Here is a 15,556-nt window from a genome sequence, read left to right as displayed (position 1 = left end):
AAATTCCTCTTTCTTCTCAACTGTTTTTTAAGGGGTTATCTGCCTCTCTTTTAGGGCAAGTCTCAGGAAAGGACAGGCAATATGACACAGAAGAGTTCAGAATCTGGAGTCAGATCATCTGAGCTGGAGGGCCTAGCTGTCTGGATCTGAGACTTTTGAGGTATGCACCCTTAGATAAGTGAATATCCAAGCCTTAATTTCCCTATATGTAAAATGGGGATAACATTATTGATGTCATGGATGTGCTATAGAGGAGTAAGTGACAGAGTATAGGAAAAGCTTTTGACACTACATACAAATTAATTATGAAATTCTATCATGCTAACATACAAAACGTTGAATAAACAAAAGTGTTGCTCCTCCCAGGGAGTTTTCATGGATGTTTTATGCTGGCTGAGCCTGAAGTCCAGGAATAGGTCAGTGGGGAAAGGATTCTTTTGAGGGAGGAGGACTTTTGAGGCCTTAAGAATCCCATGTCCTTGGATGATCTGAAGAAAGGAAGACGTATAGGGTATATCCACAAAGCTGGGGTCCTAGTGGAATTACTAGCTACCAATTCTTGAGCATTTCGTATGTGCTAGGGACTGTACTAAGTACTCTACATACATTATTCTTCAGTCAGAAATTATTCCTTCATAGAGCAAAAGAAGCCCATAGCAGTTATATAAATACGTGCTCCCCCCTACCCCACCGCCAAATAGTTCATAACATCATCAATCCAATGATGTTATTTTTTGGATGGAGAAATTGAGACCCAGAAGGGTTATATACTGACATTGTATAGCCAGTGAGGAAGAAACTGGGCCTGGAATCCAGATCTCTCCACTCTGAAGGGAGAAACCCCTACACGGCAAAAACCCAGGGGCCACAATTCATTATGAAGTTTGTGTAAACTTCATAGCCAATGCCATCTGTATGGACTACATTGTCAGTGGCAGCCCCTGAAGTTCTGCCACTTGGCCACCCTGGCTCAGCTCCAGGATGAGCTGCTCACCCCTCAAAAAAGTTCTGGATGGAACTAGAGACTATGATTCTAAGTGAAGTAACTCAGGAATGGAAAACCAAACACTGTATGTTCTCACTCATAAGTGGGAGCTAAGCTATGAGGATGCAAAGGCATAAGAATGATACAATGGACTTTGGGGACTTGGGGGAAAGGAGGGAGGCGGGTGAGGGATAAAAGACTACAAAAATTGGGTTCAGTGTATACTGTGGGTGATGGGTGCACCAAAGTCTCACAAATCACCATTAAAGAATTTACTCATGAAACCAAACACCACCTGTCCCCCCAAAACCTATGGAAATAAAATTAAAAAAGGAAGTTCTTGAGACCAGAACCTCAGGTCCCTGGAGACTGAACACTGCCCTCCTTGCCAACTCTTCCATCCAGAGTCTCCTCCAAGGTGACGGACTCCATCCCTTCACCATCCGTCTGTGCTTGTACTCCTTCAACACACCTCTCGGGGCACCCTCTCTGCACCAGGCTTCAGGCTCAGCTCTGGGGACACCCGGCTGCCCTTGATGGAGCCTTGTGCTGAGAAAGCACCCGAGCCTGGTGTGATTGTAACTCAAGCTTCCCCAGCAGCTTTGTCAGCAGCACCAAGAGGCTGCCCTTAACAAGCCCCAAGGAGAAAGAGGTGGGGACCTCCGCAAAGGGATGACTAAAGGGGCCTGGTTGGAGTAGAAGACTTGGCCCTCAAGGGGGAGGGAAGGGTGACTGGGAGGGCACGCAGTCAGGACACAGTGGAGAAGAGGACAAATCCTGGGATGCCACATCACCTGCTCCAACTGAGGACACTCAGGCTCAATGTGTCCTGGGTGGATCAGGATTAACGCCTGGGAATCTGATCTCAGGTCCAGGGCTTCTTCATTCTCCCAAACGGAATCCCAAACTCGGAGTGTTTGAGTGTTTGCATAAGAGACGTGAGAGCTCTCCTTTGAGGTTGAAGGAAGCAAATTAAAGCCCCCTCCCCCGTTTTTTGGTACAGCAGGTAGGGATGATAGCAAATGAATGGCACCTGCCCCTCCAAGTGAGGCAGGGCTGGAATTACACACTTTCGTGGTACACTCAGGTGAATTTTGGGGTTCTGGGGCTTCAATGGGGGTGGGATCTAGTTGTGTAGGAGGGGGCATGAGTATGAAAACCTGTGACCCTAGATTCTAATGAAAGCTTTACCACTAACTCTCCGGTCACCTTGGCCAAGCCACCTTACTGGGCCCTCAGTTACCCCACCTGTAAAATGAGGAGGTTGACTAAGTTCCGAAGATTCGTCTGGCCCGGATCTTCTAAAGCCCTGTGATCCTGGATAAGGTAAGCCTCCCAAGGCTCTTACACGGGCAATCTCCGGTTTTGCAGGAGCCTGGGCCTCATCCAGAAACAAGCTGCATGCTGGGGGAGGGGAGCGCGCTAAGCTTTTATTCTGGGGGAGGGTGGGACGCTGGAGGCTAAAGCTAAAGGGTCGGTGGAGGCGATGCGTTGGGAAGGCTGGGAGCCGCGCTTTAGAGACCGGAAGGGTAGCGGCGGTTTCCAACCTCCCTCAGGGGCTTCAGGCTCTGAAGAGGCAATGCAGCCCAGAGCCGCGCACCAACCTCCGCCGGCCGTAGAGGCTCACACTCCAAAACACTATCCCGATTCCTCCCCAGAACCGCGCACGGGCTTCGTGGGGAGTGGCTGCCGCTCCCTCCCGGCTACCAAGCGCCGAGCCCCCTCCTCTGCGTTGGGGGACCCCTCCCCCAGCATGGGGGCGCCCGGAGCCCCACGGGGGCGTGGCGGGGGCGGGCGCCGACTCCTCGGCCCGGAGGACTGGAGAAGGTGTCAATCGCGGGGCCACCCCAAGGAGGGACCCGCGCCCTGCACCTTCCGGCTCCGCACACAAAGGCGCCGACGGAGGCGCTGCACTTACCGGCCAGAGCGGGCTGCGGGCTGCGGGCTGCGGGCTGCGGGCTGCGGGCTGCGGGCTGCGGGCTGCGGGCTCCGGCGGGCAGGCGGGCAGGCGGGCAGGCGGGCAGGCGGGCAGGCGGGCAGGCGGGCAGGCGGGCAGGCGGGCAGGCGGGCAGGCGGGCAGGCTGGCGGGAGGATGTGCGCGCGCGAGTGTGCGTGTGTCTGCGTGTGTCCCTGCCTGTGTCTGTGCCAGTGTGTGCGCGACGGGGGCGCGCCGAGCTCTGTGCGTCTGCGTGTGCGGGGGCGTCCGTCCTTCGGTCCGTCCGCCCGGCGCTCCGTCCCGCGCTCGGTGCGCGCTCCCTCGCCCTACAGCCTCACCAAATGCGCTTCAGCTGCGGAGTCGCAGGCGCAGCCGCCGGGTGGGTTTGGCACCCCCCAGCCCTGGCTCCGCCCCGCCCCCGGGCGGGCTGGCGCCGCTCCCCGGGAATTGCGCAGGGCTGGCGGGGCTGGGGACCGGGAGATCGGGCTGCTCCCGGGGCACGAAGGGGGCGGATCACAGACCCTTAACCCCTGACCTCATCTCAGGTGCCTCCCTCTCCCGAGCAACTCTGCGCGGAGTCCCAGCAGTCGTTGTCCTCAAGCCAAGGTTGCCTGGACAGGGAGGGCGGAGGAGTGGGAGCATCGCATCCATTTCATTCATGATTTTTCTCCTCTTGGGAGCCCCGGGTCGGGCCGCGCTGCTACGGCAACCGCCAGAGGGACCCTGCCAGGGCCGTGCGCGCTGAACCTGGGACGGGACAGACAGGCAGACAGAGGGAGTAGGGGCCAGCGAGACAAAGGGGGCAGAATTGGGGGGTGGGGGGGTCGGCTCACTGGGGGCATGCTGTGGCGCTCCTCCCATGTTACCAACACCTGCGCAAGTGGAGCGGCCGCATACTAGGGCGCACGCAATACCGGGTGACGAGTACCAGTTCTAGGACGCTGAGGAGGCGCCCCTTTTCCCAGTTCTCCCTGTTCAGCCTCTGGGGAGCTAGAGCGAGCGGACAGCTCCTCCCTCCGCTGAGTCTTGCCCTCCTGACGTGCGGCGAGGGGCACGCATCTGTCGGTTTTCTCGTGGGCACCAGGGGCCCGGACGCGCAGGGAGCTGCCCATGCGCCCCACAATTCTCCCGCAATCTCCGGTATTCTGCAGGCTGTTACCATGCTGGCCAGAGGTTTCCGGCATTCCATCCCCATAGGGGCTTGAGGCTGTGGGCTGCACACAGGGCAGGGATCCTAAACTCCATTTTTTACACGGGGAATCAGAGGCGAGCCACCACATAGCTACCACACTGGTTCCAGCCATCATCCCCCACCCCCCCGGGATTTCCATAATAGCGTCTTTACTGGCCTCCCAGCTTCCACCCTTGGCCCCCTGCAGCTATTCTCTACACAACAGTCCCAGCGGCCATCCTTTAAAATTTAAGTAAGAGCACGTCGTTCCTTTACCGGAAAGGCCCCTCATGACCTGCAAAGGCCCTTCAGGAGCTGGCTCCCTTTCAACTCTTTAAACTCTCTTTCTACTGCCCTCCCCTTCTCCCACGCTCCAGTCACATTGGCCTTTTTAATGCATCATCAGCATGGCAGCCCTGTGGCCTCAGGACCTTTGCACTGCTCATCTGTCTGGAAACTCTTCCCCCTGATAGTCATATGGCTACTCCTTTACCTCTTCAACTTGTCACTCCCCCCACCACCTGCCCCCAAGACGGAGTCTTGCTCTGTGGCCCAGGCTGGAGTGCAGTGGCTCTATCTCAGCTTACTGCAACCTCCACCTCCCGGGCTCAGGCGATTCTCCTGTCTCAGCCTTCAGAGTAGCTGGACTACAGGTGTCCGCCATCATGCCCAGCTAATTTTTGTATTTTTTTTAGAGACGGGTTTCACCATGTTGGCAGGGTTGGTCTTGAACCCCTGACCACGTGATCAGCCCGCCTTGGCCTCCGAAAGTGCTGGGATTACAGGCATGAGCCACCCTGCCTGGGCTCAATGTGTCACTTCTAAGATAATTGCTGTAACTATCCTGTTTAAAGTTGCTGGGCCTCCCTCCTCATTTTCTCCATGCAGACTTTTATTTCTGTTCCCTGCCCCTGAGGCTCACTGGCCTCATTGCCAGTTCCCACCTCAATCCCACCTCCCATCCCAATCCTTCAGCCTCACCTCACAATTCTGTTCTTTAAACGAACCTTGTGTTTTCCTGTATCTAGGCCTTTGTTCACGTTGTCCCTGTTCAGTCTGGAATGCCATCCTCCCGTGTCTTGACTAATTTTTAAGGTCCAGCTTAAATACCACCTCCTTCTCCCCATATTCCCAGGGACACTCAGCCTTCATTACTTTCTGTCTGCTGTGATAGTGATTCCTTGTCTTTTTCCCCAGGTGCACTATGAACTCCTGGAAAGCTGGGCGGGGTGTCTTCCCTTTCCCCAGTTCCCAGCACAGAAGGGCCCATCAGTACATGTTCGTGGATCAAGGGCACTGATCGGGAGGCCCTAGGCTGGGCCTCGATTGGTCTTTGTTTTCCCCCCCTGGAAAAAGACCTAGAGACCTAGACCCAATTAGGTCCCTGTGTTGCCCTCGAGGAGTTTTCTGTGGGGTGGGGGAAAATTATACATTGGGTAAAAAGGCCATACTGCTTGGGTTGTGTGGAAGTGTGAGTAGACGTGTCAGCCTGTGCGCCAGGACCTGCTCTTCACCTCCCGAGAGTATCATCACCATGGTTCAGCATAAGGCTGATTTCTCCAGGCTGCATCAGTTGAACAATAGCAACTACTATACATGGGCACTTTAGTATGTGCCACGTAGTGTTTTGTGTTTTCTCAAGGCACTGCTCTATTTAATCTTCATGACATCTGTGGGAGATAGGCCTTTTGACATCCCCAATTTCAGTAGAGGAAGCAGTAGGAATAAGTAAGTTACTTAAGGTCACTTAAGAGGTGTGTGTTTCAAATTCAGATCTAGCCAGTTCCATAGCCCGTGGTCACACAAGCAGGGATGCCTTAACATGAAAGCCCTTTGGGCTGATGGAAGGGAGGGGAGAAAGTAGGGCTTAGAGAGCTTCGGTGGCATCAGCCTGGCCCAGATTCTTGATGTCCCCAGCTCAGGGGTCACTGAGTCATGGCAGTCTAGGTGGGCTGGGACCTCACAGGTTCCTGTCAGCGTTGCCTCTGATGTCCTATTGTGGAGGCTAATGGCTGCCCTTCGTAAAGGCAACTTTGGAAAGCTAGAGGTGCCTCGCAAACATTCCTAGCTGTGTGCTCTGGGTTCAAAGCCCAGCCTCAGCTGTCACATGTGGATAATAATGCCGATCTAAAAGTGCTATGGCAAGGAAGAAGTATGACAATACCTCTAGAAAGTAGTAAGGCAACAACAGAGATCTTTCTTTTGTTTCTTGTACTGAGTTTCTATCAGATAGGGATATACCTAAACTAGTCTCCTCACCATGTTTCCACCCTATACACCCTCTTATTGAAGAGCATTACCCCAGGGTGCAGTTCAGGAAGGAAATCTAGCATTTATTGAGGGCTTTAAAAATAAGCTATCCATGTTGCTTCCTTGCATTTTCTCCTTTGATCGCCAAAGCACCTTAGGAGGGACTGCTATTACCACAGAGGAACAGGAGGCACAGAAAGGTCCAGGGGGCTTTCCCAAGGCCACAGAGCTCACAAAGCGAAATTCTAGCTTATTTCTGATTCTATTCACTTAACCAGCACCCTGTCAACCCATGAAAAGTGGCTGCTTTGATTTCCTTTCTCTTCTCTGATGAGGAAGAGTCCTGTGAGGCCCATGGCAACGAAATAATTGTGAGGTTGTGATGACTTAGGAGGCTTCTTGAGTCATTTTGCGTAACTCATTTACCCTTTCTTGATGGAGGGAAGAAGACGGATTTAAGAAAGAGGAGATGGGGAGAAAAAGATGGTCTGAGAAACCAGAGAATGTTTTCCTGGTGGTTCTTGGTGGACTGCTAGAGATTAGAGTCCATCTTTCTTGCTTTTGGCCTCACTTGCAATTCGCTGTCTTGGTAATGAAATGCTTTGCTTCAGTGAAAATGTCCCCCATCCAGATTTTTATTTATTTACTTACTTATTTATAACTTACCCCAATCCACAAAAGATTTGACGTAGCTTACCACAGGAGCAGGATCCATAAAACAATGTTAAAATATCAATGAGGATAAAGAATCAGGACCGAGGAAAATGTAAATAAACGTTGAGTGACATGACCAAAGCTCAATAATCACAGCTGGTTTTTATTGAGTTTATTCCTGTGTGCAAAGGAATTTGTGTACATTATTTTCATTTAATCCTTAAAAGAGCCATGTGAGGTAAGTACTATTATTATCTTCATTTTGAAGCTTCGGGAAGCATTTCTCTCAGGCTCGGAGAAATGAAATATGATGCCCTAAGTCATGTAGCTGGTAAGTGGTAGAGGCAGTATTTGAATCCAGGTTGACAGTAGAACTGATACCCTTGACCACTGTCCTATCCTGCCTCTCCAAAGGACAAAAGACTACAAATGTACAGAACACAGGGGCCTCTAGAGTACTGTGCTTGAACCTCACATTTGGTTCTGATCATCTTGGGATGCCAAAAAGAAACAATCTGTTACATAGAACTAATGCCTTTATATCCTTCAAGTTTTTGTTCCAGTGTCATTTTCTCAGTGAGGCTTCCCCTGACTTCTCTGCCTAATATGTCAGAGCCTGCCTTTTCCTGCTCCCTTCAGGAGTCCCAGTCTCTCCTTTTATAATGAAACATTTTACCTTCTAATGTACTGGATAATTTCTGTATAAACTATGTTATAATATCTATCTCACATTTTATATATTTCTTATGGCATATTTATTTATATACATTTATTTATGAGCTATAGATTAGGTAGTTTATCTATTTTGTATGTTCACCCTTTAAATATCTGTTTTTTGTTTTCCCCACTGGAATACAAGGTCCACAGGGCAGGCATCTTCATGTGTTTGGCTCATTGATATATCTTAAGTGTCCAGGACAATGCCTGGTACATAGCAGGTACTCAATACATTTTTGTTGAATGCTGAAATAATTATCTCAGAGGGGAAGAAACAGACTAGTATATCTGAAGTAGCAAAGTACGTAACTTTTTTTTTTTTTTGCAAGCTCATATTACTCTTTCCCTTCCCTCCTTCTTTCTTTTCTTTTTTCTTTTTTTTTTTTTTTGTTTTTTTTTTTTTTTTTTTTGAGACAGAGTCTCACCTTGTCGCCCAGGCTGGAGTGCAATGGTGCGATCTCAGCTCACTGCAACCTCTGCTTCCTGGGTTCAAACGATTCTCCTGCCCCAGCCTCCTGAGTAAGTGGGATTACAGGTGCACGCTACTACACCCAGCTAATTTTTTTGTATTTTTAGTAGAGATGGGGTTTCACCATGTTGGCCAGGCTGGTCTCGAACTCCTGACCGTGTGATCTGCCTGCTTTGGCCTCCCAAAGTGCTGAGATTATAGGTGTGAACCACTGTGCCTGGCCCTTTTCTCCTTTTCCCCCGTTCACCTCCATAAAAAATGTGAGGTAGTTCTAGCACTTAGCTCTAAAAGCAAGTCTTTATAGGAGGTTTTCCTGATGTTAGACCTTTAGGGGTTTATGCAGCCAGAGACCTTAGTCTCATCGTTAGAACAAATGAGCAAATGGGAATTCATGAACCTAATTGTGGTGGATTCTCTCAGCAAAAGCTGGATATTATCCCTTTACCTAAATCAGCAAAGGTAATCCCTTTAGGGGTCTAGGAATAGTGCCCAAGTGCCATATCTCAAGGATTTGGGATTTAGAGCATATGCTATTGGGATGGAGATGGGAAAATAAAGAACAGAGCTTCTTTTGTGAAACAACTGATTTAAAGAGAGACGACGTCCTGGTGCTCCTAAGAGCTCATCTCTGGGGTTGTATTTCCTGGCTGCAAGCCTGAAGAGTAAAAAGCCAAGGACATCAGCGAGGTGTCTCAGAGAACCTTAGCTGAGACCATTTGCTGGGGTGTGTGTGTCTGTGTGTGTTGGGGGCTGGTGCGGTGTCATGTGATCTTCCTGTAGGGGCTGGCCACAGATCTGGGACAAGCCCCTGGGGGCTACAGATACCAGTCAGCTCAAGGTGAAGGGCAAGGTCACCTGGCTGCTGATCCCAGGAAGAAATATCAGAAACACTGGGTCAGGAGGAGTGAGCATCACAGTTTTGTCTCCTCCGTGATCATGGTTCTGAGCTCTTGCAAAGCAAATTAAATAACAAATATTTTATTGAGGGCCTTCTCTGAGCCAGCTTCTGTTTCAAAAACTGGATAACATAGTAGAGAACAAGGCAATCAACTTCCCTGCTATCATGGAACTCGCATTCTGGTGGGGACACGCTGACAATAAGCCAGGTTAAAATAACACATAAAAGGATGATTTCAGAAAATGAAAAATGCAATGAAGAAAAAGAAAAGAAGGTGGGTGATGGAGAGTGAAGGTGGAGAGTCGCCATTTTCAACTGGGTGTTTGGAGAAGGTTTTTTGAAGGAGATACCATTTGAACAGAGACTTGAGTTGCAAGAAGGAATGAGCCACTCAGAGTAGGAGAAGGATTTCCTGGGCAGAACATTCTCTTCTAGGCACAGCAGGAGAACAGAGCGAGAGATGGGGTAGGAGAGGAGCCCGGTGCATCCTAGCTGTATCTCAGAATCATCTGGGTGAACTATTAAAAAGTATGGATTCTGGGCCGGGTGTGGTGGCTCATGCCTATAATCCCAGCACTTTGGGAGGCCAAGGCGGCTGGATCACTTGAGGTCAGGAGTTCGAGACCAGCCTGGCTAACATGGTGAAACCCCAGCTCTACTAAAAATACAAAAAAATTAGCCAGGTGTGGTGGCAGGTGCCTGTAATCCCAGCTACTTGAGAAGCTGAGGCACAAGAATCACTTGAGCCCAAGAGGTGGAGGTTGCAGTGAGCCGAGACTGCGCCACTGCACTCCAGCCTAGGCGATAGAGTGAGACTCAGTCTCAAAAAAGAAAAAAAAAAGTATGGATTCTGAAGCTCCTACCCCTGGAAAATTTAATTCAGTGGGATTGAGGTGAAGCTCAATGTTAAATAAAATAAGTTCTCCAGATGATTCTGTTGACTGGTGATTGGCCAGGGTTAGAAACAAGTAGCCTGGCCAAGGACCCCAACTGTTGGAGGAGGATACTGAGGCACAGGGAGAGGAAATCTCTTGTCTGGGCTCACACAGTGAGTTAATGGCTGAAAACTCTCCTGACCCTGGAGCAGGCATGGTCAGGGGTCTTTGGCAACAGGCCACAGAAATGACTATTGGCTGATTCAGGTGAAGGGGAATTTATTGGAAGGCCATAAGGAGGCTCATGAATGGAAGAGGAGGCTGAAGAACCAGGCTTGGAAAGGTGGATGTGGAGAAGCTCCAGAAGTTTGCAGGGTTAGGAACATCTCCACAGTCACATCCAGATGTCACTACAAGGATGTATGGAGCAACTCACTTTTCTTCTTCCTTCCCACCACTCAATTTTGGCTGAGTTCCAATTGTGGCCTCACCCCACTGGCTAGAGAAGGGCGCATCTTAGTTGATACATATCAAAACTTCATCCAAGGCTTCATCCAAAACGATATCAGGAGGCTGTTAACCAAGAAAGCAGCCCCAAAGGAGCAAATGTGCACTACACCTGGCACCTCAGAGGGTTGAAAGGATCAGTCATCACTGTTATCATTATCATTACACATAAACACACATTTATTTGTTTAATAACTACTTACCATATGCCAGGTACTGTTCAAAGTATGTACATATATTGACTCATTTAATTCTTGCTTTATGACTAATGAGGCAGGTACTGAGTCAGGAAACTGAAGCACAGATAGGGTATGTAGCAACTAATGTTTAATTCTGCTTCTACAGGTTCTAGAGCTCATAACACCTCTTGTCTAAGTTGCTCCTTACAATGGCCAGTAAGGATAGGCATTATACCTTAAGAGGTATAATGAGCTTTCTCTATTTACAGGTAGAGAAAGAGAGCATGCACATTCCAGGGTCACATACCTAGTAAATGGTAGAGTCCTTAGATTCATAGATTGACTCACTCATTCTTTCATTCATTCATCAAATGGCACGTGGCTTTCAGGGGTCAGATACTGTGCTAGGTTCTGGGAACTCGCTGGTGAATAACCTATATTTCTGCTCTCCAAAAGTTCACCAACTGCAGGTGAGTGGCAAGAGAAAAGGCTAGAGTATGAGCAAAGGCCAGAAAACCCAAGGGTTCATGCCAAGGAGTCTGGATTTCATCTTGAGGGCAACCACAGAAAGATGGTAAGCTGGAAACTTGTGTTTTGTAAAGGCAGCTCTTTGCCCAGACCAATGTCTAGAAGAGAGAGTTTTCCTATGTTTTCTTCAAGTATGTTAATAGTTTCAGGTCTTACATTTAAGTCTTTAATTCTTTTTTTAGGAGACAGGGTTCTCACTCTGTCACTCAGGCTGGAGTGCAGTGGCATTCATAGGTCACTGTAGCCTCAGACTCCTGAGGCTCAAGCAATCCTCCTGTCTCAGCCTCCCAAGTAGCTAGGATGCAGGTGTGCACCACCATACCCAGCTAATTTTTATTTGATTTGATTTTTTGTAGAGATGGGGTCTTGCTATGTTGTTCTGGCTGGTCTTGAACTCCTGGCCTCAAGTGATCCTGTTGCTTTGGCCTCCCAAAGCACTGGCATTATAGGTTTTAATCCATTTTGAGTTAACGTTTAAATATGGTGAGAGATAGGGGTCCACTTTAATTATTTTGCAGCAAAATGGATAGAACCGGATGGGGGCCATTATCTTAAGTGAAACAATTCGGAAACAAAGACAAATACCACATGTTCTCATTTATAAGTGGGAGCTAAATAATGTGTACACATGGACATAGAGTGTGGAGTGATAGACATTGGAGACTTGAAAGGGTAAAGGGGGTGGGAGAAGGTGGAGGATGTGAAATTACTTAATGAGTAGAGTGTACATTATTCGGGCGATGGATACTCTAGAAACCCAGACTTCACTGCCACTATGCCATAGAGCCATGAAACAAAATTGCACTTGCACCCCTTACATTTATACAAATAAAAAAGGAGACCTCCACATGAAGATACATTTTTATCATAATTTTAAAAGGGCAACTTTGACTGCAACATGAAGAATAAACTGGAGGGGGCTAAGAATGAAGAGAGGGAGACAGTCAGGGGCTGATGCGGTGGTTCCAGTGAAGACCTGGTTGCCTGGATTAGAAGGATGGTGCTGCAGATGAAACGAAGTGAACAGCGTAGAGTGGTAAGAAATGGAATTGATAGGATTTAGTGATTGGATGAGGGTAGAGGGGGAGGGAGAACTTCAGGATGAAAGCGAGAATTTTGAGTTTGGCAGCTGGGTGAGGGGTGGTGCCATCCGCTGTGAAGAAGACTAGCAGAGGAGCCATTTGGAAAGAGGATAAGATAAGCTCCGTTTTGGAAATGTGGAGTTTGAAGTTCCAAGTAGGGTAGGGACATGGAGAGATATAGGAGTTTGCTGGCCCTTTTGTCTCCAGATCCCATTATTTTCCCACAATGCCTGGCTAATTTAGAGTCTCCATCTGCAGAGGCTGTTAGAAACCCAGAGACTGTCAGATCAAACCGTACAGATCCCCTGCTTCATCTCTCTCACAGTTCAGGTGAGAAAACGGGAGGCTGAGAGAAGTGGCTTCTGGAGGTCACAAGCCAAGTGGATGCCTGAGCTGAAACCCAAGCCCACGGCTTCCCAGAGGGCTTCTTCCCTGTCACTCCACAGTACCCTGAGCAAGAGGGTGCAGACTACAAACCTGAGGCTGAATCCAGACTCTAGTAGGGCCCTGTTTGGCCTGCAATGAATTCAGATTGGTGGCCACTATAGAAAAAATTGGAGCATTTCAAATATAAATCCATATTAAAAAAAAATAAAGTCTGGCAACTTCAGGCTCACATCTCTATGTGACAGTGACCAAATGGAGCTGGATAACAGTAGATCCTCTGAGGCAGAGCAAGTCCAGGTTGCCACAGTGCCCATTCTTGCCTCCATCACTGAGGGCATGTGCTATTTGCCACTTATCAAACGTTTGCTCTGTTGTTTTTCTTAAAGGGGAAGTCACACATTTCCTGTAATATATCTAAAAAGCATCTCTTATCTGACCCCAGCTTGCTTAATTTCCTTGGCCCCTGCAAGCATTTGAGTTATGATCTTGTCCCTTCTGCTCTGAACCATGCATTCTTCATTTGTAAAGTGAGTAATTTTAATGTGATGATTCCAAGGCCCTTTCTAGTTCTGGCTTCCAAGACTTTCCAAGTCTGCACTTCAGAAATGAGTTGTGCTATTGTTAATTGTTCTGCGGATGGTTTTTGAGGGATTGCTCACCCTTGACTCTTTTGTCCTTGACTTATAATTTATCTCAGTCCTTGGAAAAACTGTCTTTTGTTTTGGGAGTTTATCCTTCATCTTTGAACAAAATGAATACTTCAAACAATGCAGCATAGCTGCAGTTGCTAGGAAGACAGAGCAGCAACAGAAGCTGCCTGGATACAAAGACCATCAGAAAACTCATTTTTTCCTCCCTTCCTCCCTTCCTTCTTCCTTCCTTCCCACCCTCCTTCCTCTCTTTTCAGTGAAGATATCACACTAAATAAATAACCTCTTCTGCAAAGACCAGTCTTAGTCATCAATAGAGTTTAGGTTGTCCTGAATCCAAACGGTTATTTCTACAGACAACTTCCAACAAGCCGAACAATTAAATAGTCAGTGAAATAATCTCCTGGGTTTTATTCCAGGCTTTGCAACTAGATAATAATTACTTGCCCAAAGTCAAATGACTAAGTTTTCTCTGGGCCTCAGTTTCCCCATGTGTAAAATAGAAGAGTGGAGGAATGGCTGACGCCCTTGCAGCTTCTTCTAGCCCCAACAGTTTACAAGGAGACTGCCAGAGATTTGGAGAGCGAGGTAGCGCCTACAGGTAACTTCTCTATGACTCTAAATCCAGGTGAGCAAGGCCCTGGGACCCCTTCACCTAGAAGCCATAATACTCTGCTCCATGTCTGCGGCCTCTGGCTCTCTGCTGGCTCCCTAGTAAGTGGTAAAAGAGGGCTTTCTCTCCACCTCTCTTACTAGATGTGATGTTCTCCGAGAATCGACTTTGCTCTGTAATATTTCTTTTGGTGTCATAACTTTGTTGTAGGAAGGTCCAGTGATAGGACCTAAATGTCTCTGATTATTTATTCAAGTCCTGCATCTCAGAGGCTGCAGATGTGATGATTTAAGCAACAAGTGCGCCCTCTGGTGCCATATGTAAAACTTGCAAAAAGGATCTGCCATTACGTAACTGAATTTAATAAATCCCGCTTCTGTGTAACCCCACAAGTTAGGATAAAAATGGACCTAAATATACTGTAAGGTAAAATACAGCCTACAAATTGAAGGCTATTGTTTCTGAGTCTTGCATTTTCCCTTTCAGAGATGACTTTTGCTCATTTGGCATGCCACCCTTGCCCCTCAGTTCTTGACTTGGTAGCTGGGGTAGAGGATATATTGAGTATAATGCTGCCCTCCTCTAGTCATACCTGCCTCTCAGTGAAACCATGGAATGGGTTATTTTAGGAGCAATCAGCTCTCAATTGCTAGACTTGTAGAAGCAGATTCTGCATGAGTCCTTTTTGAGAATTCTATAAAATGGAGTGATAAGGTTATTCAAACAAGCAAATATTTGTTGAGTACTTACTATGTTCCAGAAACTTTCCAGAGTGACAGATATACAGCTGTGAACAAAAAAAGTCCTTGTTTTAGGAGCATACCTTTTATTGGAATAAACGGCCTCCAATATTCTTTTCTAACCAGAGATTCTAAGATTCATCAATTCACAGTAATGATACTGTGGTTTGGCAAGAATATGTAACAATGATTTTGGCCAGAGACTCAGGGACCTAAGGGGATTTGTACATCACAGTGAAAGCAGCTGAGGTTTCTGGACATCACCTTGACAGACAGGAGCCACAACAGTAGGAGCTGTTCTGGGTCCTGAAAGTGGACTACAAGGGAATCTGGTTCAAGGTTTTTATTCTTGAAGTACAAATGGTCCTGAGTGTGGCCTATGGGAAAGACGAAAGGAGAAAGAAGAACATATACAAGCATCAGAAGTGGCATATATACACAATCACCAGAGCTGGAAGGCATTTTAGAGATGATCTTTTCTAACATACCTATTTTAGTGACGGAGTAACTGAGACCCAGAGAGAAGTGCCTTGCCAGAAATCATAATCAATGACCATTAGCAAATAGGAATTAAAAATGGAATTTGTGTTTATTGATAAGGAGACCGAGCATAGTACAAATAAACATAAATATTGTGATTCTAACTGATTAAAAATAATGCGTGGTTGTCTTTTGGAGGTGAGATTAAATTTTCTTCGGTATATATTGATGTATTTTAAAAAACATTCTACAATGAGAATGGGTAATTGTAAAAGAAAATAATTTTATTCAAAAGATGTTTTTGGTTTGAGACAGAGGCTCACACTCTGTTCCCCTAGCTGGAGTGCAGTGGCACAATCTCGGATCACTGCAACCTACACCTCCTGGGTTCAAGCAATTCTCATGTCTCAGCCTCCCAAGTAGCTGGGACTACAG

The 15,556-nt window shown here is 47.6% G+C and overlaps 1 protein-coding gene across 1 annotated transcript in view; it reads right to left on the bottom strand.

Moving 5' to 3' along the window:
* Window positions 1–2,999, bottom strand: part of PTPN5 (protein tyrosine phosphatase non-receptor type 5) — a 61,940-nt gene extending 58,941 nt beyond the window's left edge. The window contains exon 1 of the mRNA XM_050755399.1: window positions 2,904–2,999. The gene's annotated coding sequence lies outside the window, so the exon portion shown is untranslated. The remainder of the gene's footprint in view (window positions 1–2,903) is intronic.
* Between the last annotated feature and the right edge of the window lie 12,557 nt (window positions 3,000–15,556).

This window comes from Macaca thibetana, chromosome 14, assembly GCF_024542745.1.
Source record: "Macaca thibetana thibetana isolate TM-01 chromosome 14, ASM2454274v1, whole genome shotgun sequence".
Taxonomy (NCBI): domain Eukaryota; kingdom Metazoa; phylum Chordata; class Mammalia; order Primates; family Cercopithecidae; genus Macaca; species Macaca thibetana.
The sequence above is the reverse complement of the archived record's forward strand: the minus strand, read 5'-3'. Positions and strand labels throughout refer to the sequence as shown.